Source organism: Zootoca vivipara, chromosome 13 (assembly GCF_963506605.1).
Source record: "Zootoca vivipara chromosome 13, rZooViv1.1, whole genome shotgun sequence".
Lineage (NCBI taxonomy): Eukaryota > Metazoa > Chordata > Lepidosauria > Squamata > Lacertidae > Zootoca > Zootoca vivipara.
Window position 1 is genome coordinate 5,995,011 of NC_083288.1, and position 23,178 is coordinate 6,018,188.

The 23,178-nt window shown below is 49.4% G+C and overlaps 2 long non-coding RNA genes across 2 annotated transcripts; both read left to right on the forward strand.

Annotated features, from left to right (window-relative positions):
- Window positions 1–2,207: 2,207 nt before the first annotated feature.
- LOC132593136 (uncharacterized) lies at window positions 2,208–2,957 on the forward strand. The gene is made up of 3 exons (XR_009558498.1): window positions 2,208–2,281; window positions 2,490–2,544; window positions 2,742–2,957. It is a non-coding gene; the product is annotated as an uncharacterized LOC132593136 (long non-coding RNA).
- Window positions 2,958–19,096: 16,139 nt separating this feature from the next.
- Window positions 19,097–19,839, forward strand: LOC132593137 (uncharacterized). Its single transcript, XR_009558499.1, has 3 exons — window positions 19,097–19,162; window positions 19,372–19,426; window positions 19,624–19,839. It is a non-coding gene; the product is annotated as an uncharacterized LOC132593137 (long non-coding RNA).
- Window positions 19,840–23,178: the final 3,339 nt, after the last annotated feature.

Below are 23,178 nucleotides of genomic sequence, written 5' to 3' on the forward strand. Positions count from 1 at the left end.
CACCTGGGAGAGAGACAGAAACATGCCCAAAGGGGTGGTGGCCCATCGGAGAGTCTGGGAGAGACTTAAGCCAGGGTCTCTGAGTTTAGACTTTGGGATTCCCTGGCATTTCCCATCTGTAACCTCTTCCTCTGTTTGCATTTTCCTTTCTGTCTCCCAGCTCCTGAAAGGCTGTTGTGCCGTCGGGCGCAGATGTCCAAAGATCTTGAAGTTGTGGTATGTTTCTTCCATGGGGAATTCATTCTCCACATGTGCCGGGAGGTCGTGGGAGCAACCTGTGTGAACCGGGGCTGGGCTGGGCTGGGAGCAGGCATGTCTCCCCCCAGCCCCTCACCCCCCTGCTTCCAAAAAAGGGGACGGGCTATTCTGTTCCCCGGCAGGTGCATTGAGAGATGGCAGCCAGTGGTGGCGTGGGCTTGGGCACCATGGCAGGGGTGCTTGATCTGCCTCCCTCCTTCCCTGGATCAGCTGGCCAGACACACTTGCTAGGGCTCAGGCTGTCCCCACAGAAGTTTGGGGCTTCCCCCGGGGGGCCCTATGTGTCCACCGCAGGAGTGCACTGGTTGCAGCCGGGCTGCTCTGTGCCACACAGGAGAAGGAGAAGTGGGGCTGGGGGGAGGCAGCAGAGTGAGGAAGGGAGGGAGCTGGGAAGGAAGACAGGTGGGTGGGGGGAGAAATATTGAGGCTGATGTTCTCCAGAAGAGAATTATTAGGGGCGGCCCACAGGACCCCTGTCCCCTAGAGAGTAGAATGTCCTTCTTCCTTCGCAGGGCCGTGGTTTGGGAGGCTCTGCTCCGGCGGCCGAGCAGCAGCCCAGCGGTGCCAGGGGGAACCTCACAGTGCGCAGGTATGCTGGGACCTTGTGTGGCAGGCGAAGTTTTCCCAATCATCCTACCTGTATACTGGGTACCACATGGCAGAGGGGGCCCAAGCATTGCAGACAAACAAGGGGGAGGGGTGCCAAATTGTAGGGTCGTACGGAAGGGCTGTAGTTAGGGGGTGGTGAGGTGGGCCCCCGCCAGGGGCGCCGGTGAGGGGCACGAACACAAAATCGGCTAAAATCATGTCCATAAAAATGTCTATAAATAAAAATATCAATTATTGCCTCCACCCCCTAGGGTCCTTCCTTCCTTCAGACTAAGGCAGACATTGTGTCTCGAACTGGATCTGGGGGAGAAGTGGCCCTCCTTGCCTTCTTAGCCCATCTTTCCCCCTAATTACTCAGTTACCATAATGGCACTTAGAAGAGAAGAGATAGATGTTTTTATCTATATATTTATCTGGAACTCCTCCAACCTATCAGACTAACTGAGCTTCTTTCTTCCTTAGGCGAGAGGCCGGCCAGAACAAGGGGGGAAAGGCTCCCACTTCAGGTAAGTGGAAAGGCCAATCGAGTGCCCTACATTATAGGAATGCTTCCTTCCCGTGTCCCCCCCACCCTCATGTGCCATGTTTCTGTTTTATTTGCAGTGAGGGAGCCTTTCCCCATAGTATACTTCGTTCTGGCGGAATCCCTGGAGAGACGTGGCGAACATCAGGTACTGGGGCAGAGGGAACGAAGGGTCCTTGTGGAGTCCTAGGAACACTCTCCCCACCTGAGGCTTCCAGGAAGTGCTTTTCAGAAGCATTCCTCCCTCTGCACCATGCAATTTTCTTACCCTCATTGAAAGCCCCCTCATCCAAGATGCTCTTGTGGGGCATCTGGTTGTCCTTGGCTTCCACTACAGGATTGCCAGGAGAGAGAAGCCTTTCAATCTTTGGTGTGGCTAAGATAGCTGAATGTGCCCCCATTCCTCATATGATGTCCTTCTTCCTCCACAGGGCCACGCCTCCAGGGATGAGGCTCCAGATCTTGCTCCCGGGATGAAGAAGCAGAAAACATGCCGGCGGCTCCCGGCTGCGATCCCTCGCAGTGCTGCCCCACTGCCCATTCTCCGTACGGGCATGGCTCCTTCCCGGCCCGGCTTGGCGCAGAAGCAGCAGCCAAAGTTTCCTCCCATTAAAACATCAGAGAGGGAGGAAACTTTGACTGCTGCTTCTGTGCTAGGCCGGCTGGAAGATGCCCGTACGGAGGCCAAGTTGGGAGCATTAATAAGATCAGGTAGGAGGACATGCCCTTCCCTTGTCCCCCACCCTCCTGCCCCAGACTGGGACTAGCGTGGCTGGGAGCTAGGCACCGGCTGATGTCTCCGTTTCTTTTGCAGCGAGGGGAAAATTCAGCCGGGGAGCCGCCGCATTCCGGGAGGGACTGGAGCCCAGACAACGGCCTCTCGCCTGTGAGGTACGGGGACAGGGGGGAGGAGGGGGGGGCTTAGGGAACACACCAGAAGGGCATGCAGGATCAGGCCAAGGGCTCACCTGGTCCAGCCTCCTCTTCTCCCAGGGGCCACCCAGATGCCACTGGGAAAGCAGCAAACAGGATCTGAGCCCAAGAAGCAGTGCCTAGCGCCCCGTTCTCCCCTGCTTCAATGATCCCTTCTTTCTTGCAGGATTTCCCGTCGGCACCGCTGTGGATGCTGCCCAAGCCTCCCCCAAGGAGAGCTGGTAAGAGGAAGGGGAATTTTGCCTGGGGAGGGGAGAACACCCTACGAGTTGAGCGTACGTGTTCATGCTCTCAGTGAATTTCTGAGAAAGGCGGGTTTGGGACCTTTGGGGCCTTCCTACAGGGCTTGCTTGACTACAACTCCCATTGTCCTTGACCACTCTCCTTCCCCCCTTCTTCTTTTTAAATAAAAAAACAGACTGAGGAGTCCCAGTGATGCCGGTTGGCGGAGGAAGAGATGAATTTCAGAGCCTTTGGATCTCAGCTGAAGATTCCAGATTCTGATGTTTCAGCTGCTGAAGCATTTGAAAGCTGAGATGTGATAAATAGAAGAAAAAACATTTCCCTGTTCATCCTTTGGATATATCGGTTAATATTGTTGTTGTTGTAAAGTCAAGATAAGATGAATCTTCTGCCTCAGAGAAATATTCCGGTTTTGAGGATATTCTGAACGACCCGGCACAGAGTGAAGTAATGGGAAGTCCTCATCGTTTGGTTGAACACAAACTTGGTGTATTATGTGCACATACTCCTTCCTTCTCATGAAAATGTTTCTTACCTGTGTCCCTGTGGCTTCAAGTAAACCATGTTAAACAGTAGTTGTACACACAATCTCTCACCTACCTTGATGAAAAAAGGTACATTAAATGCTTAAATATATTCCCTTTGTTCTGTGTTTACTGTCAGTAAAAATGTCCTCTCATTGGGTATTTTTTTTTAAAAAAGTGGGGAAATATCTCTATTCAGGGCAATTACGGTCTCATGTCTGCCACTGTAGAACTGTAGACATTATAAAGTCTATAGAAAAGGGATATTTTAGATGGAACGTTCTTGTTCTTTGCCATATATAATCCAGGTACTTGCTGTTTAATCTTTCTTTCCTTGTTCTTGATGACTTGACATGCCATCTTTTAAAAACAATGAGTAAGATTTTCCTATAAATGCAACCAAACGAAACAAAACCAAAACCTGAGCTCCCCACTGGGGCAACACAAGCTCTGAAGGGTTCAGGCTGTCGCAATTTGGGAAATGAGCTTGTGGCATTAGAGGGAGAGACCACCTCATCAGCACACAGCCTCTAAGACTGTCCCCGGAGTGAGAAAACCTCCCAAATTAAATCCAAATAAGGAGAGAGATTTCAAAGGATCATTGGAACAACTTTTGAAAGGAGTCTGGGAGTGAAATAAGGGAGTCCCCTCTAGACCTGGTTAGAACCACATGGGGAAAATCGGACTGGAAAGAACCGGGTACAACAAAACCTTTAGTCTCAGAGTATATGGGCATAGAAGGGATCAAAGAATTGTAGAGCTGGAAGGGACCACAAGGATCATCTAGTCCAACCCTCTGCAATGCACGAGCCCCACGTTGGGCAAAAGAGTCCTGCAATTCTGGGGGTTGGACTAGATGACCCCAGGGTCCCTTCGAACTCTACAATTCTTCGATTCTAATACAAATGGTGTGAATGGTGTGAATGGCTTACATCTGAGGGGCTGTGATGACCCACTAAGTTGCATCCTGCAGGGATAGAGGGCCTCACCCTGAAGAGAGACTGCTTCCCATCACTCATTTAGAACTTTAAAAGCTTGACAACCAGGAGCAGGAAGAAAGTACAGAAAAATCTGTTCCAGGATCTGTTGACTTATTGCTGCTCTGCATGGGCACCAGGGCACACTAGCCATCAGCAACGGTTGGGCATCTTCTTCACATATATTTTCCAAATGCATTCTAGGTGGTTAGTTCTGCCCCATTGAAGCCAGCTTGTACTTTTTTCTATTATTGTGACTCACAATTGCTACCTTCACATACTAAAAGCATTTCTATGACCAAAGGAGCAATCCTATAGCCAGCGTGGTGTAGTGTTTAAGAGAGGGGGACTCGGAATCTGGAGAACTGGGTTCGCTTCCCTGCTCCTCCAGATGCAGCTGCTGGGTGACCTTGGGCCAGTCACACTTCTCTGAAGCCTCTCGGCCTCACTCACCTCACAGAGTGTTTGTTGTGGGGGAGGGAGGGAAAGGAGATTGTGAGCTGCTTTGAGACTCCTTAAAGGTGCTTCTTCTGCTCCTTCTATAGCAAGATCCACTGGGATGGGCAGGTTTGCATCCACTGGATGTCTAGCTTGAGCCAGGAGGTTCCTGGAGCAGCCGGACTACACAGGCTTTACTCCCTTAGCTCAGCAGGAGAGAATCTGGAGTATTTCCCTCAGCCTGACTTAGCCAGAACCTAGACAGCTGAGCTGAGTTTGGCTGGTCTTAACTGGCATAAGCCCTGAAACAGGGTGGGATTTTGGCAGGATCCTAGGCCTATTCACATGACCCAACAACTCAGTGACACTCAAGCACGATAACTCAAGCAGCGTAACTCAAGCAATGGGGGGGGGGTTGATAGATGTGATCCTCTCCCCCCTTTATTTTTTGTTTGTTTTGTAGCACAAGAGAATATATTTCTATGCTGCTTTTCATCTGCATGAATCGCAAATTGGCTTACATGCAATAAATAATATTAACAATAACGTAATAGAACATCACAAAAGCAACATTAAGGAGACAACATAAATCTTGTGCACAGGATTAGTCTCCATGTGGATGAGCCTCAGTGCTGGGAGAACGGCGGAGTTTTGTTTCACTTTCTGAGCATCTCTGCTTATCACTACATTCCAAGCAGAGTTCTTTGTTTTAAAACAAACTCTTAGTATGTTTTCCAATAAATCGGTTCCTAACCCTGACTCATAAAGCTGGTTCCTCCGCTGAGAATATGTGTGCTAAAGGTGGGGATAAAATACAAGGTAGGACCACAATCAGCAACTGGAATACCTGAAGATACTGTTTTCAGCAAGAAAAAAAGGAAAGGAGCAGAAGTGGAAACCAGACCTGAAGTGATTTCCTCTGATCTGAAAGCCCAGCTCCTTAGTTCCAGATGGTAGGAGAAGGTGGGCACATTATTGGGAGTTTTTCGATACAGTGGTACCTCGCTTTTCAAACAGCTTAGTTCATAAACAACTTGAAACCCGAATGCTGCAAAACTGGAAGTAGGTGTTCCGTTTTTTCCAAACTTTTATCGGAAGACGAACATGCTCCGTTTTGAGTCCCCCTGTGTTTCCTGTTGCGCTGCTCATGTGCGCCCCCCTCCCCCCATAGTAATTCAAGCCTTCTGTTTCCGATTGCAGTGTTCTGAGGTGATATTTGGAGCTTATATTTAGTGCTTTTGTTTTTGTTATTTCTTTTGCGGTTTTGGTTTTGAGGGTTTTGCAGTTAATTTGTTTTTGTGACTGTGTGGATCCTAGTTCAGCTACTGCTTGATGGATTGTGTGACTGCGAAAATGGATAAAAGACCCCCATCCAAACAATGACTATCACCAGTGGAGGTAAGAAATTTTTTTAGATTTTTAAGATTTCATTTTTATCATCTACAATACTGTTTTATTTAATTTAAGGTACAGTACATTGATTACTGCTTTCATTTTATGGATCAATGTTCTCGTTAGATAGTAAAATTCATGTTAAGTTTCTGTTTTAGGGGTTGTTTTTAAAACTCTGGAACAGATTAATCCATTTTGCATTACTTTCTATGGAAAAGTGCACCTTCGTTTTGGAACGCTGTTATCCTGTTATCCTAAAAAAATTTTGGGAGTATTGCAGTGTCTTTTGGTCTGAGTACAAGCAGGGCATGATGAATTAATACTTTTGACTACCGATCCGTCTGATGGTTTAACTTCATGGCCATTTGTTTATTTAAAATACTTCTCATGATTCCACAACTGCGCAAGATAGCTCACACCATTTATTTAAGACAATTCCATTCAGCAAAGACAAACCTAAAACGGAAAGCATTTAAAAATAAAAAATTAAAGGAACATACAGTCGTACCTTGGATCTCGAATGCCTTGCAACTCGAGTGTTTTAGCTCCCAAACACCGCAACCCCAGAAGTGAGTGTTCCGGCTTGCAAACGTTCTTTGGAAGCCGACTGTCCGACGCGGCTTCCGATTGAGTGCAGGAAGCCCCTGCAGCCAATTGGAATCCGTGCTTTGCCCCACCCCAGAACCCACCGCTCTCAACCAACACTCAATTTCCTCCCCCCCCCCCAACATTCAAGCTCCCTTTCCAAGCCTCCTCCAATTGCCACTTTCCATCAGAATTCTTGAATCCAGCTTGGGAAGGCTGGCTGCCCTGCTGTGGGGGACAAGTCCCTCTGGAAAGGACTCTACTCTTTCTTAAAGCCACAACAGTCTCCACCATGTCTCAGTTCACCAAAGGTGAGATCCTAGAACCCCATGGGCTCTTGCCACCACTCGGCAGAGAGAGGGGAGGCACCCAACTTTCGGAACAATATTTTATCCACCCTGCTCTGTGAAGTCATCCTGTTAGAAGCATATGAGCTTCTTCCCGTTCCTGGTTGCAAGGAAATTGGGGAAAGTGAGCTGCAGGTTCTCCTCCCAGATCTAAAAATCAGGTGTCTTCCCCCAAACAATCCTGGGAATTGTAGTTTGTCAGGGGTTCTGGGAATTGTAGGTCTGTGAGAGGAAAGCTACAATGCCCAGGATCATTTGGGGGACATCATGTGCTTTAGATGCTCATTAGATGCACCTTAAATCATAGCATCATAGAACTGTAGAATTGGGAGGGAACCCAGGGGTCATCTAGTCCAACCCCCTGCAATGCAGGAATCTCGGCTGAAGCATCCATGGCTGATGGCCACCCCACCTCTGCTGAAAAACCTCCAAGGAAGGAGCGTCTACTGCCTCCTGGGGGATTTCTCCCCACTGTCAAACAGCTCTTGCAGTCAGAAAGTTCTTCCTCCAAGGAAAGAGAGTCTACGGTCTTCCAAGGGATTCCTCTGAGATATTGACAGGGCTGCATGGTGTGGCTCTCATATCCATGTCCTGAAGGACAGAGAGCAAAACCTCTCTGTCTCTCTCTGACTCTCTCTCTCTCTCCTTTCTCCACCCCAGGCAGAATCACAAGGGGTCTGTGCATCTGATTTCAGATTTAGATATCTTTATTGTCATTGTCCCCTTGCGGGAACAACAAAATCTGGCTGGTAAGAAGATGGTTGGAGTTTGGAGCCCAGCCAGGGGGGGGCGGGTTGTGGGCAGGATCCTGGCATTGTCTGGGGTGGACTAGATGACCCTTGGCATCCCTTCCAATTCTACCATCAAGCAGCCAAAGGAACGGGTGGGGGAGCAAGATGCAGAACCAGGGGAGGCAAAACCACACACCCCAACAGCCCCCTCTGGCCTGACCCACGGGGGCCTCGTCCCAGCACACTTTGACCTCCTGATTTTATTTTTCTTAATTCAGCTGCCTGACAACCCAGCAGCCTGGCCCGTTTGCCAACTGATGTCACAAAATGCTGCTTTGCAAGCAAACAAGCAATAAATTTTCCGTACTAGTAGCTTAAGATTAAGCACACTTAGATGGACTTAAGCCCTATAGAAATAAATAGGACTCCTTTTCTAAGTAACTATATCATATAGACAGCTTGGAACTATAGCTGACCACAGGAAGAGCTCAGTATCAGTAAATAAAAATCAATTTGCCCCAACACGTTCTACCAGATTACTGTATTGCATAAGTATGAAGATAAACCCTCAGCCTGTAATTGATATGAAACCAATCTGTGTTCCAAAGTTCTCATGAGAACAGATTTGATCAGGGCAACATGATGTACAGACAGTGACATCTTGGTTCTGGTCTGCCACAGAGTCAACCTGTATGTTCCGAGGCAGAACCCCTCCGGTTTCTAGAATATTACTAATATTGTAAAGGAGAAAAAGGGAAGGTGGATTATTAAGTTATTAGAGGGTAGTTATTATATCTACACAAGCTATTACTTCCAATATCTAAAGGTTAAAATCTTTTCATATGGCAGTAAGCCCCAAGACCTTCTTCTGCATATATTGTGTTTAAAATTGGGAAGCTCAGATTTATAGCTGTGTTCATAACATGCAACCTTAAATATGTAATATGGGAGACTATACAGTGGTGACCTCTGGCTTCTTCCCAAAACACCCCTAAATGTGGCAAAGGGGTGCTGTGCTCCTCACTGCCAGAGGGGCCGAGAATAAATGCTGACCACCAATCATGGCTCAGTCTGTAGAGCCTGACTCTTATTCTCAGGGTCATGGGTTCGAGCCCAACTTTGGTTGAAAGATCCCTGCATTGCAGGGGGTAGATAATCCTTGTGGTCCCTCCGAGCTCTACAATCCTATGATGCTAAGGGAAGAGTTAAGAGGCTTAGCCCTACCACGAACTCCATAGCGGCAGCAGCATCCCTTCTGCTATGCTTTCGTTGGGACTCCTACGCGGTGGACATACTATCAAAGGCTCATTGGCATGGATAGCCAAATGCATCGCTACCAACAACGCTCTTTGGAAAACAGGACAGTGGATGGGAAAGGCCTCCTTAGAGGGCCGTACGGTAAATGGGGTGCAGATAGTACAGATAGTCAGAATTGGCCCTTGGATGCAAATCTGATTAAACCTGTGGGGCCTGATTCAGCCAAGTGAAAGGAAAGCGGAAGGCTGCTTTTGTGGGGGGAGGAATTGGGAGGGAGACAAAGAGCCCCACCCTCTTCTTCTTCTGCAATGGGAATAACCAACAAAAAGGGAACAAAACACACGGAGTGAATTTTTCACAGCCCCAAAGTTGTTGTTGTTGATTGAGTTTATTTATTGAATTATTTAAGCATGCAAAATAGGGCACGGATGTAAGGGTTGATGGGTCCAAGTAGGCATGATGGAAGCAACAGTATTTGTTCTTCAAGTGTCTCTGCCACATTTATATACGAGGAAGCTAGAATCTAGCAGCAATCCAACAGAATAAGAAAGCTAGCTACTATGGTCCGCATTGCTGACACATATCTAAAGAAGCAGGTAAGTATTGGAACTTTTAAGTCGGTGGTTTTTATTCACACAATGTTCCCAGTTGCGCCTCAGCTGTGTCATATCTATGGGAAATGGCCAAGAATAGACCCACATCCCATGTCAATCTGGCCTCCTTTGGGAGAAAGAGTGCAATATGAATTCAACAAATAAAATAATTAAGAGTGTTCCGGCTTGCGAACTTTCTTTGGAAGCCGAACGTCCGACACGGCGTCTGATTGAGTGATGGAAGCTCCTGCAGCCAATCAGAAGCCGCCCCTTGCCCCCCCTCTAGAACCCACCACTCTCAACAAACTCTCATTTGCCCCCCGCCCAACATTCGAACTCGCTCTCAAAGCCTGAAAGGACTGCTGTCCAGCTGCTTTCTTTCTGTAACGGATATGATTGAGTTTTCCAAAGGTCAGAACCTGGAAACCCATAGGACAGGGGTGGGCAACTCCCAAGAGACTGCAATCTACTCACAGAGTGAAAAACAGGTAGTGATCTACCCCATATTTGGGGGTTCAGGTTGTTGAGATTTTTTAGGGAAGAAAGCCCGTTTTGTAGGGGGTCCCTTCCAACTCTACCATACTGTACTATGATTCTATCGAGCAGCGAAAGGACAGGGCAGGGGAGCAAGATGTCCAACAAGGGGAGGAACAACCACACACCCCAACAGCCCCCTCTGTCCTGGCCCACGGTGGCCTCATCCCAGCACACTTTGGCCCCCCCCCCCAATATTTATTTTTCTTAATTCATCTGCCTGACAACCCAGCAGCCTGGCCCCTGTTTGCCAGCTAATGACACAAAGTGCCGCTTTGCAAGCAAGCCTTATATTGCCCTGCAAGAGGGATGCCTGTCAGGTGATGGTGAGAGTTTTGTGTTAACCCATCACAAATCATGGGTGGTAACTGCGAAGGTAAGAGGAGCTCCGAGACCAAGGGGAGATGAGCGGCATATACATGAAGGAATAATAATAATATATTTTGCTGTTGAGCCAAAGAACAGAGGAAACGGCGCTGGAAATGTTAATTCCATGGGGAATCCATTCCCCACATGTGCCAAATAGGGCTGGGGGCGGGGAGCAGGCCCATCTCACCCCAGCCCCTTGCCCAGAAGAAAATTATTGGGCTAGACTGGGGCTAGCATGGCTGTGAGCCAGGCACCTGCTCATGTTTCTGTTTTCTTTGCAGTGAGGGAGCCTTTCCCCAATGTCTACTTTGTTCTGGCGAAATCCCTGGAGAGACATGGATGCCTGTCAGATGATGGTGAGAGTCTAGGAAGATACTGGACCATCAAAAATGATGAACAGGAACTGTGAAGGTAAGAGGAGCTCCAAGGCCGTCATTGGTGCATGTGGCTTGGCTCCCTGGTTTGCCTTGAGCTGTTGATAGCTTGGCAGGTCCTCAGCTGTGGTCCCCAGATGATATTTTCTGTTTTGAATAACTGGATGGTTACTTCCTCTGCTTTTGTCTTCCTTTCTGTCTCCCAGGTCCTCTGACAGGAAGGCCCCAGCGGATGCTGTGGCGCAGGGCCATTGAAAAACCTTCGCTGGAAGTCGTGGTATGTTAATTCCATAGGGAATCCACTCTCCACATGTGCCGGGAGGTTGTGGCACCAACCTGAGTGAAACGGGGCTGGGGTGAGGGTGGGGGAGCAGGCCTGTCTTGCTCCAACTCCTCGCCCCTCTCCTTCCAAGCCAGGGGTCAGGCCGTCATGTGCCCAGGCAGGAGCAGCAATCATTGGCAGCCAGTGGAGACGTGGGCATAGGCAGCATGGCAGGTGTGCTTCTTCTGTCTCCCTCCTTCCCTGGGTCACCTGGCCAGGCACCCTTGCCAGCACTCAAGCTGTCCCTGCTGTAGTTTGGGGGCTGGCCCCCCAGGGGCCCTATGTCCCCACTGCAGGAGGGCCCTGCCTCCGTTGACCCACTTTCCCCTGCTCTCCTTCTGGGTTGCTCTGTGCCACGCAGGAGAAGGAGGGATGTGGCTGGGGGGAAGCAGCAGAGGGAGGAAGGGAGGGAGCTGGGAAGGCAGATGGGGGGGGAAGAGAAAATATTGAAGGCGATGTGCCCCAGTAGAAAATTATTGGGGATGGCCCACAGGACCCCCATCCCCTAGAGAGTATAATGTCCTTCTTCCTTCTCAGGGCCGTAGTTTGGGACACCCAATCAAGGCTCCGGCCGAGCAGCAGCCCAGCGGTGCCACAAAACCAACCAAAATGTGGAGGTATGCTGTGACCTTCTGTGGCAGGGGAAGTTTGTCCCAGTGATCTTGTGAACTGAATGAGGAAGCTGGATTTAGATATTCCTATGGTTTTATGGGACATGTGTCTGTGGTCCACCTGGGCAGGACAAGGGACGTGATTCTCTCCCATGCCAACACCACATCTCGGCCATCTTTGGCGCAGAAGCAGCAGCCATAGTTTCCTCCAATGAATACATCATCTCAACTGATTTGAGAGAGGGAGGAGACTATGGCTGCTGCTTCTGTGATAGGCCGGCTGGGATGGAGCCGAGACGTCCGTACGGAGGAGGCCAAGTGGGAGAAGCATGTAGGATCAGGTAGGAGGAAACGCCCCTTCCCAGGTCCCCCACCCTCCTGCCCCAGACTGAGGCTAACATGGCTGAGAGCGCTACCCTCATGCGCCATGAGGGAGCCTTTCCCCAATGTGTATTTTGTTCTGGCGAAATCCCTGGAGAGATGTGGCGAACATCAGGTACTAGGGCAGAGGGAATGAAGGGATCCTTGTGAAACATGTTTTGGGATTCCCAGGAACACTCTCCCCACCTGTGGCTTCCAGGAAGTGCTTTTCAGAAGCATTCCTCCCTCCAACTGGGTTGCCTTGCATAACCCTCTGCACCATGCAATTGTCTCACCCTCTTTTAAAGCCACCTCATCCAAGATGCTCTTCTGGGGCATCTGATTGTCCTTGGCTTCCACTACAGGATTGCCAGGATTCTCCAGGCTGGTGAAAGTGGAGAGAGAAGCCTTTCAATATTTGGTGTGACTAAGACAGCTGAATGTGCCCCCATTCTCATATGATGTCCTTCTGCTCCCGACTGTATTCCCTCGTGACTCTTCCCCACTGCCCCTTCTCCATACGGGCATGGCTCCTCTCTGGCCGTGTCTGGCAAAGAAGAAGCAGCCAAAGTTTCCCCAAATTCAAAGAATATCTCAAGTTATTACAGTGAGGGAAACTTTGGCTGCTGCTTCTGAGCTATGCCAGCTGGGAAGGAGCCAAATTGCTCATACGGAGGGGGCGGCCAGGTTGGGGATACTTATAAGATCAGGTAGGAGGAAATGCTCCCTTCCCAGGTCCCCCACCCTCCTGCCCCAGACTGGGGCTGGCGTGGCTGGGAGCCAGGCGCCTGCTGATGTCTCCGTTTCCTTTGCAGCGAGGGAACGACTCAGCCTGGGAACCGCCGCATCCTGGGAGGGACTAGAGCCCAGACAAGGGCCTCTCGCCTCAGAGGTACGGGGACAGGGGGGAGGGGGGCCTTAGCGAGCACACCAGAAAGGCATGCAGGATCAGGCCAAGGGCTCACCTGCTCCAGCCTCCTCTTCTCCCAGGGGCCACCCAGATGCCACTGGGAAAGCAGCAAACAGGATCTGAGCCCAAGAAGCAGTGCCCAGTGTCCCGTTCTCCCCTGCTTCAATGATCCCTTCTTTCTTGCAGGATCTCCTGTCTGCACCACTCTGGCTGCTGCCCAAGCCTCCCCCAAAAGAGCAGGTAAGAGGATGGGGAAATTTGCCTGGGGGGGGGAGAACACCCTACGAGTTGAGCGTACGTGTTCATGCTCTCAGTACATTTCTGAGAAAAGGCAGACACTGATAAGGCCGGTTTGGGACCTTGGGGCCTTCCTACAGGGCTTGCTTGGCTACAACTCCCATTGTTCTTGACCACTGTCCTTCCCCCCTTCTTCTTTTTAAATAAAAAAAACAGCTTGAGGAGTCCCCAGTGATGCCAGTTGGCGGAAGGAAGAGGCAAAGATGAATTTCAGAGCCAAAGTCAACATGTTTGGCACAGAAGAAGCCACCAAAGTTTCCTCCAATTCGAAGAACATCTCGAGTTATTTCAGTGAGGGAGGAAACTTTGGATGCTGCTTCTGATCTAGGCCAGCTGGGAGGGACTAGAGCCCAGACAAGGGCCTCTCGCCTCAGAGGTAATGGGACGGGGGGAGGAGGGGGTCGTTAGGAAACACACAAGAAGGGCCTGCAGGATCAGGCCATTGGCCCATCTGGTCCAGCCTCCTCTTTTCCCAGTGCCCTCCCAGATGCCTGTGAGAATGCTGCAAGCAGGATTCGAGCCCAAGAGCCCTCTGCCCCCCTGGGACTTCCTGTAACGGCTATTCTGAAGCATTTCCATCAGGACTAGTAGCCTTTGACCACCCTCTCCTCCATTAAGTCACCTCATCCTCTTTTAAAGCCATGCAGTCGGAGATGCTCTTTTGGCCCCTCTCATGGCCTGTGACAGCCCATTCACATGTCCCTCAAAGCAGCCCTTAGTGTTGAGTTCTCTCCTCCTTCAAAGATACTTTCTTTCGTCCAGGATCTCCTGTCTGCACCGCTGTGGCTGCTGCCAAAGCCTCCCATAAAAAGAACAGGAACGTCTGCCAGGAGGATACCAAGTCCTTCTTCCTCCACAGGGCCACGCTTCAAGAGAATGGTCTCCATCACCAGCACCCAAGCTGATGGACAGAGAGTGAGACTCCATCTTCCGTTGCGTTCCAGTCTGGCCTTTCTGGATTGTAAAGTCCTTCCAAGTCGCTGGAGGAATCCATTCTGCTCAGTGCCTTGAATGTCTTCTGGGATGCCACACAAGCTGTCTGAATGTGCCAGTTCCTGACTGGAGGAGAAGGGCATCTCTGGCACAGGTTAAAGCTCAATAAAGAAATTGGTTGCTTTCTATAGGCCAATGATTAAACAATATATCGTGATAAAAGATTGTTAAAAAGTAAAAGTAACCAGCAGTTTTCTTTCCTTCTCTGCCTTCTGTATCTGCTTCTGGGAGCTCTGCTTAAGAAGGCTGGTTCTCATCAGCCCTTTCTCCTTGGAGGCCTTGAAGCTGCAGGTGAAGTCACTCCCCCTTCTCCCCCTTCAGGCTGCTGTTCAGCAGGTGAAGCGGATTCCTGCCCCATGACACTATCCCCCTCCCCAAGGATGCACCTCAACCTACCAGGTGGGTGCCGCCGTTTGGGGAGCCCGGCGGTGGAAGTGTTGGACCAACTGGACATTGGGGGAGCATGGACATGCAAGGCCTCTTCCCCTGAGGATTTTCCATTAAGTCCATGTCCATTAAAAGGCCGTAAACCCCCTCCCCCACTTTCTATCATCTTCTTCTTTGGTGATCACACGTAGCCAAGTAAGATTATCTTTCGTGAACACGATCTTAATAGTGAGTCCATAATGGACGGTGGAGGCCAATTCTGGGTCCACACGTCCTTCCACAGTTTCCTGGTGGGAGTCGTTCACGGTGAGGATTTCCCAAACGTGCCTTCCTCTTAGCTCATTTCTCTCCTTTGTCCTAATTTCGACCGTCTTCAAAGTCCATGACACCATCAGTAAAGGCTGTTCTCCAATTGGAGCACTCGAAAGCCAGCTTGTCCCAATTTTTTATACTACATTTCTTTTAGATTTGCATTGAGAGAGTCTTTAAACCTATTTCCTTGACCATCACCATTACATTATTAAGTTGTTTGGGAAGACGATGATCAGGTATAGCCCAGGTCTGTAAAGCTGTTTTCCAGGTGTTTGGAGAGGGTGGTGTGAGGCATCTGGGCCTTAGCAGTAGGAGCCAAGCCTTAGCTCCGTGGCCCTCCTAAACCGAGGGAATTCTGTTCCCGGGCAGCTGGCAGAGCCCCTCTTCTCTTGTCATGGAATGGGCACATGCCCCAGGCGATGGTGACTGGACTATTGATCCTAAGCTGAATAGCAGACCTGCCCAGCTTCAGGTGCCCCCTTCTAGAACCCACCGCTCTCAACCGACTCTCAACTGCCTCTCCCACCAACATTCAAACTCCCCTTCCAAGCCTCTGACAATCTTCTGTCTCCACCAGAATTCCACTCTCTCTCTTTCCCCCTCCCTCCCTGCCTGACATTCCATTGGGAATTCTAATATCATCACTTCAATTACCCAATTACACATTTTTTAAAATATAGATTTTGGGGGGAATACCCACTAAACCCTGGAAATTGATAAATGGTAGGATTTGGGATTATTTGGGTTTTGAAGGGAGAAATACAAGTTGCAAGGGCAGTTAAGAAAGAATTCAAGGGCCCGGAGAGACTAACTGGAAGTGAACTGCAGGTCCTTCTCCATGTTATAAAAAGCAGGTGTCTTCCCCCCAAAGGATTTTGGGAATTGTAGTTTGTCAGGGGTTCTGGGAATTGTAGGTCTGTGAGAGGGAAGCTACAATGCACAGAATCATTTGGGGGACGTCATGTGCTTTAAATGCTTATTGGATGCACTTTAAATAATAGGATTATAGAATTGTAGAGTTGGGAGGGTTCCCAAGGGTCATCTAGTCCAACCCCTGCAATGCAGGAATCACAGCTAAAGCATTCATGGCAGATAGTCATCCAACCTCTGCTTAAAAACCTCCGAGTGTTGGAATTTCTTTTCTTGTAACATAAATCCATGGCTTCAGGCCCTGCGGGTCTCTGGAGCAGAAGAAAGCAATCTTCCTCCCTCCTCTTGAGATATTGGCCGGGCTACATGGCGTGGCTCTCATATCCATGTCCTGAGGGACAGAGAGCAAAACCTTTCTCTCTCCCCTTTCTCCACCCCATGCAGAATTGCAAGGGGTCAGTGCATCTGGCTGGTAAGAAGATGGTCAGAGTTTGGAGCCCAGCCAGGGCTGGCAGTGGGCAGGACCCTGGCATTGCGTGGGATGGACTAGATGACTCTTGGGATCCCTTCCAACTCTACCATGCTATGATTCTATCAGGCAGCTAAAGGAATGTGCAGGGGAGCAATATGCAGAACCAGGGGAGGAATAACCACACATGCCAACAGCACCCTCTTGCCTGACCCATGGTGGCCTCATCCCAGCACATTTTGAACCCCTGATTTTATTTTTCTTAATTCATCTGCCTGACAACGCAGCAGCCTGGCCCCTGTTTGCCAGCTGATGTCACAAAGTGCCACTTTGCAAGCAAGCCTTATATTGCCCTGCAAGAGGGATGCCTGTCAGATGACGGTGAGAGACTCATCATGGATAGTGTCTGCAAAGGTAAGAGGAGCTCCGAGGCCCAGAGGAGATGAGCGGCATATACATAAAGGAATAATAATAATAATAATAATAATAATAATAATAATAATAATTCATAGGAACAGTAGCTGTAAAATCTATATAGGGAAAAATTATTATGCATTTGCGGGGGACACCCCTAAACCCTAGAGATTAATGAATGGTAGATTTGGAGTATTGAAGGGCAGATTGGAAGTCAGGGGGAAAGTGCAGGCTCAGATTTCTTTCCAAGCCAGGGCCTCACCTGGGAGAGAGACAGAAACATGCCCAAAGGGGTGGTGGCCCATCGGAGAGTCTGGGAGAGACATAAGCCAGGGTCTCTGAGTTTAGACTTTGGGATTCCCTGGCATTTCCCATCTGTAACCTCTTCCTCTGTATTTTCCTTTCTGTCTCCCAGCTCCTGAAAGGCTGTTGTGCCGTCGGGCGCAGATGTCCAAAGATCTTGAAGTTGTGGTATGTTTCTTCCATGGGGAATTCATTCTCCACATGTGCCGGGAGGTCGTGGGAGCAACCTGTGTGAACCGGGGCTGGGCTGGGCTGGGAGCAGGCATGTCTCCCCCCAGCCCCTCACCCCCCTGCTTCCAAAAAAGGGGACGGGCTATTCTGTTCCCCGGCAGGTGCATTGAGAGATGGCAGCCAGTGGTGGCGTGGGCTTGGGCACCATGGCAGGGGTGCTTGATCTGCCTCCCTCCTTCCCTGGATCAGCTGGCCAGACACACTTGCTAGGGCTCAGGCTGTCCCCACAGAAGTTTGGGGCTTCCCCCGGGGGGCCCTATGTGTCCACCGCAGGAGTGCACTGGTTGCAGCCGGGCTGCTCTGTGCCACGCAGGAGAAGTGGGGCTGGGGGGAGGCAGCAGAGTGAGGAAGGGAGGGATCTGGGAAGGAAGACAGGTGGGTGGGGGGAGAAATATTGAGGCTGATGTTCTCCAGAAGAGAATTATTAGGGGCGGCCCACAGGACCCCTGTCCCCTAGAGAGTAGAATGTCCTTCTTCCTTCGCAGGGCCGTGGTTTGGGAGGCTCTGCTCCGGCGGCCGAGCAGCAGCCCAGCGGTGCCAGGGGGAACCTCACAGTGCGCAGGTATGCTGGGACCTTGTGTGGCAGGCGAAGTTTTCCCAATCATCCTACCTGTATACTGGGTACCACATGGCAGAGGGGGCCCAAGCATTGCAGACAAACAAGGGGGAGGGGTGCCAAATTGTAGGGTCGTACGGAAGGGCTGTAGTTAGGGGGTGGTGAGGTGGGCCCCCGCCAGGGGCGCCGGTGAGGGGCACGAACACAAAATCGGCTAAAATCATGTCCATAAAAATGTCTATAAATAAAAATATCAATTATTGCCTCCACCCCCTAGGGTCCTTCCTTCCTTCAGACTAAGGCAGACATTGTGTCTCGAACTGGATCTGGGGGAGAAGTGGCCCTCCTTGCCTTCTTAGCCCATCTTTCCCCCTAATTACTCAGTTACCATAATGGCCCTTAGAAGAGAAGAGATAGATGTTTTTATCTATATATTTATCTGGAACTCCTCCAACCTATCAGACTAACTGAGCTTCTTTCTTCCTTAGCCGAGAGGCCGGCCAGAACAAGGGGGGAAAGGCTCCCACTTCAGGTAAGTGGAAAGGCCAATCGAGTGCCCTACATTATAGGAATGCTTCCTTCCCGTGTCCCCCCCACCCTCATGTGCCATGTTTCTGTTTTATTTGCAGTGAGGGAGCCTTTCCCCATAGTATACTTCGTTCTGGCGGAATCCCTGGAGAGACGTGGCGAACATCAGGTACTGGGGCAGAGGGAACGAAGGGTCCTTGTGGAGTCCTAGGAACACTCTCCCCACCTGAGGCTTCCAGGAAGTGCTTTTCAGAAGCATTCCTCCCTCTGCACCATGCAATTTTCTTACCCTCATTGAAAGCCCCCTCATCCAAGATGCTCTTGTGGGGCATCTGGTTGTCCTTGGCTTCCACTACAGGATTGCCAGGAGAGAGAAGCCTTTCAATCTTTGGTGTGGCTAAGATAGCTGAATGTGCCCCCATTCCTCATATGATGTCCTTCTTCCTCCACAGGGCCACGCCTCCAGGGATGAGGCTCCAGATCTTGCTCCCGGGATGAAGAAGCAGAAAACATGCCGGCGGCTCCCGGCTGCGATCCCTCGCAGTGCTGCCCCACTGCCCATTCTCCGTACGGGCATGGCTCCTTCCCGGCCCGGCTTGGCGCAGAAGCAGCAGCCAAAGTTTCCTCCCATTAAAACATCAGAGAGGGAGGAAACTTTGACTGCTGCTTCTGTGCTAGGCCGGCTGGAAGATGCCCGTACGGAGGCCAAGTTGGGAGCATTAATAAGATCAGGTAGGAGGACATGCCCTTCCCTTGTCCCCCACCCTCCTGCCCCAGACTGGGACTAGCGTGGCTGGGAGCTAGGCGCCGGCTGATGTCTCCGTTTCTTTTGCAGCGAGGGGAAAATTCAGCCGGGGAGCCGCCGCATTCCGGGAGGGACTGGAGCCCAGACAACGGCCTCTCGCCTGTGAGGTACGGGGACAGGGGGGAGGAGGGGGGGGGCTTAGGGAACACACCAGAAGGGCATGCAGGATCAGGCCAAGGGCTCACCTGGTCCAGCCTCCTCTTCTCCCAGGGGCCACCCAGATGCCACTGGGAAAGCAGCAAACAGGATCTGAGCCCAAGAAGCAGTGCCTAGCGCCCCGTTCTCCCCTGCTTCAATGATCCCTTCTTTCTTGCAGGATTTCCCGTCGGCACCGCTGTGGATGCTGCCCAAGCCTCCCCCAAGGAGAGCTGGTAAGAGGAAGGGGAATTTTGCCTGGGGAGGGGAGAACACCCTACGAGTTGAGCGTACGTGTTCATGCTCTCAGTGAATTTCTGAGAAAGGCGGGTTTGGGACCTTTGGGGCCTTCCTACAGGGCTTGCTTGACTACAACTCCCATTGTCCTTGACCACTCTCCTTCCCCCCTTCTTCTTTTTAAATAAAAAAACAGACTGAGGAGTCCCAGTGATGCCGGTTGGCGGAGGAAGAGATGAATTTCAGAGCCTTTGGATCTCAGCTGAAGATTCCAGATTCTGATGTTTCAGCTGCTGAAGCATTTGAAAGCTGAGATGTGATAAATAGAAGAAAAAACATTTCCCTGTTCATCCTTTGGATATATCGGTTAATATTGTTGTTGTTGTAAAGTCAAGATAAGATGAATCTTCTGCCTCAGAGAAATATTCCGGTTTTGAGGATATTCTGAACGACCCGGCACAGAGTGAAGTAATGGGAAGTCCTCATCGTTTGGTTGAACACAAACTTGGTGTATTATGTGCACATACTCCTTCCTTCTCATGAAAATGTTTCTTACCTGTGTCCCTGTGGCTTCAAGTAAACCATGTTAAACAGTAGTTGTACACACAATCTCTCACCTACCTTGATGAAAAAAGGTACATTAAATGCTTAAATATATTCCCTTTGTTCTGTGTTTACTGTCAGTAAAAATGTCCTCTCATTGGGTATTTTTTTTAAAAAAAAAGTGGGGAAATATCTCTATTCAGGGCAATTACGGTCTCATGTCTGCCACTGTAGAACTGTAGACATTATAAAGTCTATAGAAAAGGGATATTTTAGATGGAACGTTCTTGTTCTTTGCCATATATAATCCAGGTACTTGCTGTTTAATCTTTCTTTCCTTGTTCTTGATGACTTGACATGCCATCTTTTAAAAACAATGAGTAAGATTTTCCTATAAATGCAACCAAACGAAACAAAACCAAAACCTGAGCTCCCCACTGGGGCAACACAAGCTCTGAAGGGTTCAGGCTGTCGCAATTTGGGAAATGAGCTTGTGGCATTAGAGGGAGAGACCACCTCATCAGCACACAGCCTCTAAGACTGTCCCCGGAGTGAGAAAACCTCCCAAATTAAATCCAAATAAGGAGAGAGATTTCAAAGGATCATTGGAACAACTTTTGAAAGGAGTCTGGGAGTGAAATAAGGGAGTCCCCTCTAGACCTGGTTAGAACCACATGGGGAAAATCGGACTGGAAAGAACCGGGTACAACAAAACCTTTAGTCTCAGAGTATATGGGCATAGAAGGGATCAAAGAATTGTAGAGCTGGAAGGGACCACAAGGATCATCTAGTCCAACCCTCTGCAATGCACGAGCCCCACGTTGGGCAAAAGAGTCCTGCAATGCTGGGGGTTGGACTAGATGACCCCAGGGTCCCTTCGAACTCTACAATTCTTCGATTCTAATACAAATGGTGTGAATGGTGTGAATGGCTTACATCTGAGGGGCTGTGATGACCCACTAAGTTGCATCCTGCAGGGATAGAGGGCCTCACCCTGAAGAGAGACTGCTTCCCATCACTCATTTAGAACTTTAAAAGCTTGACAACCAGGAGCAGGAAGAAAGTACAGAAAAATCTGTTCCAGGATCTGTTGACTTATTGCTGCTCTGCATGGGCACCAGGGCACACTAGCCATCAGCAACGGTTGGGCATCTTCTTCACATATATTTTCCAAATGCATTCTAGGTGGTTAGTTCTGCCCCACTGAAGCCAGCTTGTACTTTTTTCTATTATTGTGACTCACAATTGCTACCTTCACATACTAAAAGCATTTCTATGACCAAAGGAGCAATCCTATAGCCAGCGTGGTGTAGTGTTTAAGAGAGGGGGACTCGGAATCTGGAGAACTGGGTTCGCTTCCCTGCTCCTCCAGATGCAGCTGCTGGGTGACCTTGGGCCAGTCACACTTCTCTGAAGCCTCTCGGCCTCACTCACCTCACAGAGTGTTTGTTGTGGGGGAGGGAGGGAAAGGAGATTGTGAGCTGCTTTGAGACTCCTTAAAGGTGCTTCTTCTGCTCCTTCTATAGCAAGATCCACTGGAATGAGCACTGGACCCACTGTATCTCTAGCTTGAGCTAGGAGGTTCTTGGAGCAGCCGGACTACACAGGCTTAACTCCCTTATCCTCAGCTCAGCAGGAGAGAATCTGGAGTATCTCCCTCAGCCTGACTTAGCCAGAACCTAGACAGCTGAGCTGAGTTTGGCTGGTCTTAACTGGCAAAAGCCCTGAAACAGGGTGGGATTGAGGCAGGATCCTAGGCCTATTCACATGACCCAGCAACTCAGTGAAACTCAAGCACGATAACTGAAGCGGTGTCACTCAAGCAGTGGAGGCGATAGATGTGATCCCCTCCCCCCTTTATTTGTTTGTTTTGTAGCACAAGAAATTATATTTCTATGCTGCTTTTCATCTGCATTAATCGCAAATTGGCTTACATGCAATAAATAACATTAACGATAACGTAATAGAACATCACAAAAGCAACATCAAGCAGACAACATAAATCTTGTGCACAGGATTAGTCTCCATGTGGATGAGCCTCAGCGCTGGGAGAACGGTTGAGTTTTGTTTCACTTTCAGACATCTCTGCTTATTACTACATTCAAAGCAGAGATTTTTGTTTAAAAACAAACTCTTAGTCGGTTTTCCAATGAATTGGCTCATAACCCTGACTCATAAAGCTGGTTCCTCCGCTGAGAATATGTGTGCTAAAGGTGGGGGGAAAAGACAAGGTAGGACCACAATCAGCAACTGGAATACCTGAAGATGCTGTTTTCAACAGGAAAAAAAGGAAAGGAGCAGAAGTGAAAACCAGACCTGAAGTCATTTCCTCTGATCTGAAAACCCAGGTCCTTAGTTCCAGGTGGTAGGAGAAGGTGGGCACATTATTGGGAGTTTTTTTTTTGATAAAGTGGTACCTCAGTTTTCAAACACCTTAGTTCCCAAATAACTTGAAACCCGAATGCTGCAAAACTGGAAGTAGGTGTTCCGGTTTTTTCAAACTTTTATCGGAAGACGAACATGCTCTGTTTTGAGTCCCCCTGTGTTTCCTGTTGCGCTGCTCATGTGAGCCCCCTCCCCCCATTATAATTCAAGCCTTCCGTTTCTGATTGCAGTGTTCTGAGGTGATATTTGGAGCTTATATTTGGTGCTTTTGTTTTTGTTATTTATTTTGCGGTTTTGGTTTTGAGGGTTTTTCAGTTCATTTGTTTTTGTGACTGTGTGGATCCCAGTTCAGCTACTGATTCATGGATTGATGGATTGAATGATTGTGTGACTGCAAAAATGGATAAAAGACCCCCATCCAAACAATGACTATCATCACTGGAGGTAAGAAGAATTTTTAGATTTCATTTTTATCATCTACAATACTGTTTTTTTTATTTTATAGTACAGTACATTGATTATTGCTTTCATGGATCAATGGTCTCGTTATATAATAAAATTCATGTTAGGTTTCTGTTTTGTTGTTGTTTAGTCGTTTAGTCGTTCCGACTCTTCGTGACCCCATGGACCAGAGCACGCCAGGCACTCCTGTCTTCCACTGCCTCCCGCAGTTTGGTCAAACTCATGTTCGTAGCTTCGAGAACACTGTCCAACCATCTCGTCCTCTGTCACCCCCTTCTCCTTGTGCCCTCAATATTTCCCAACATCAGGGTCTTTTCCAGGGAGTCTTCTCTTCTCATGAGGTGGCCAAAGTATTAGAGCC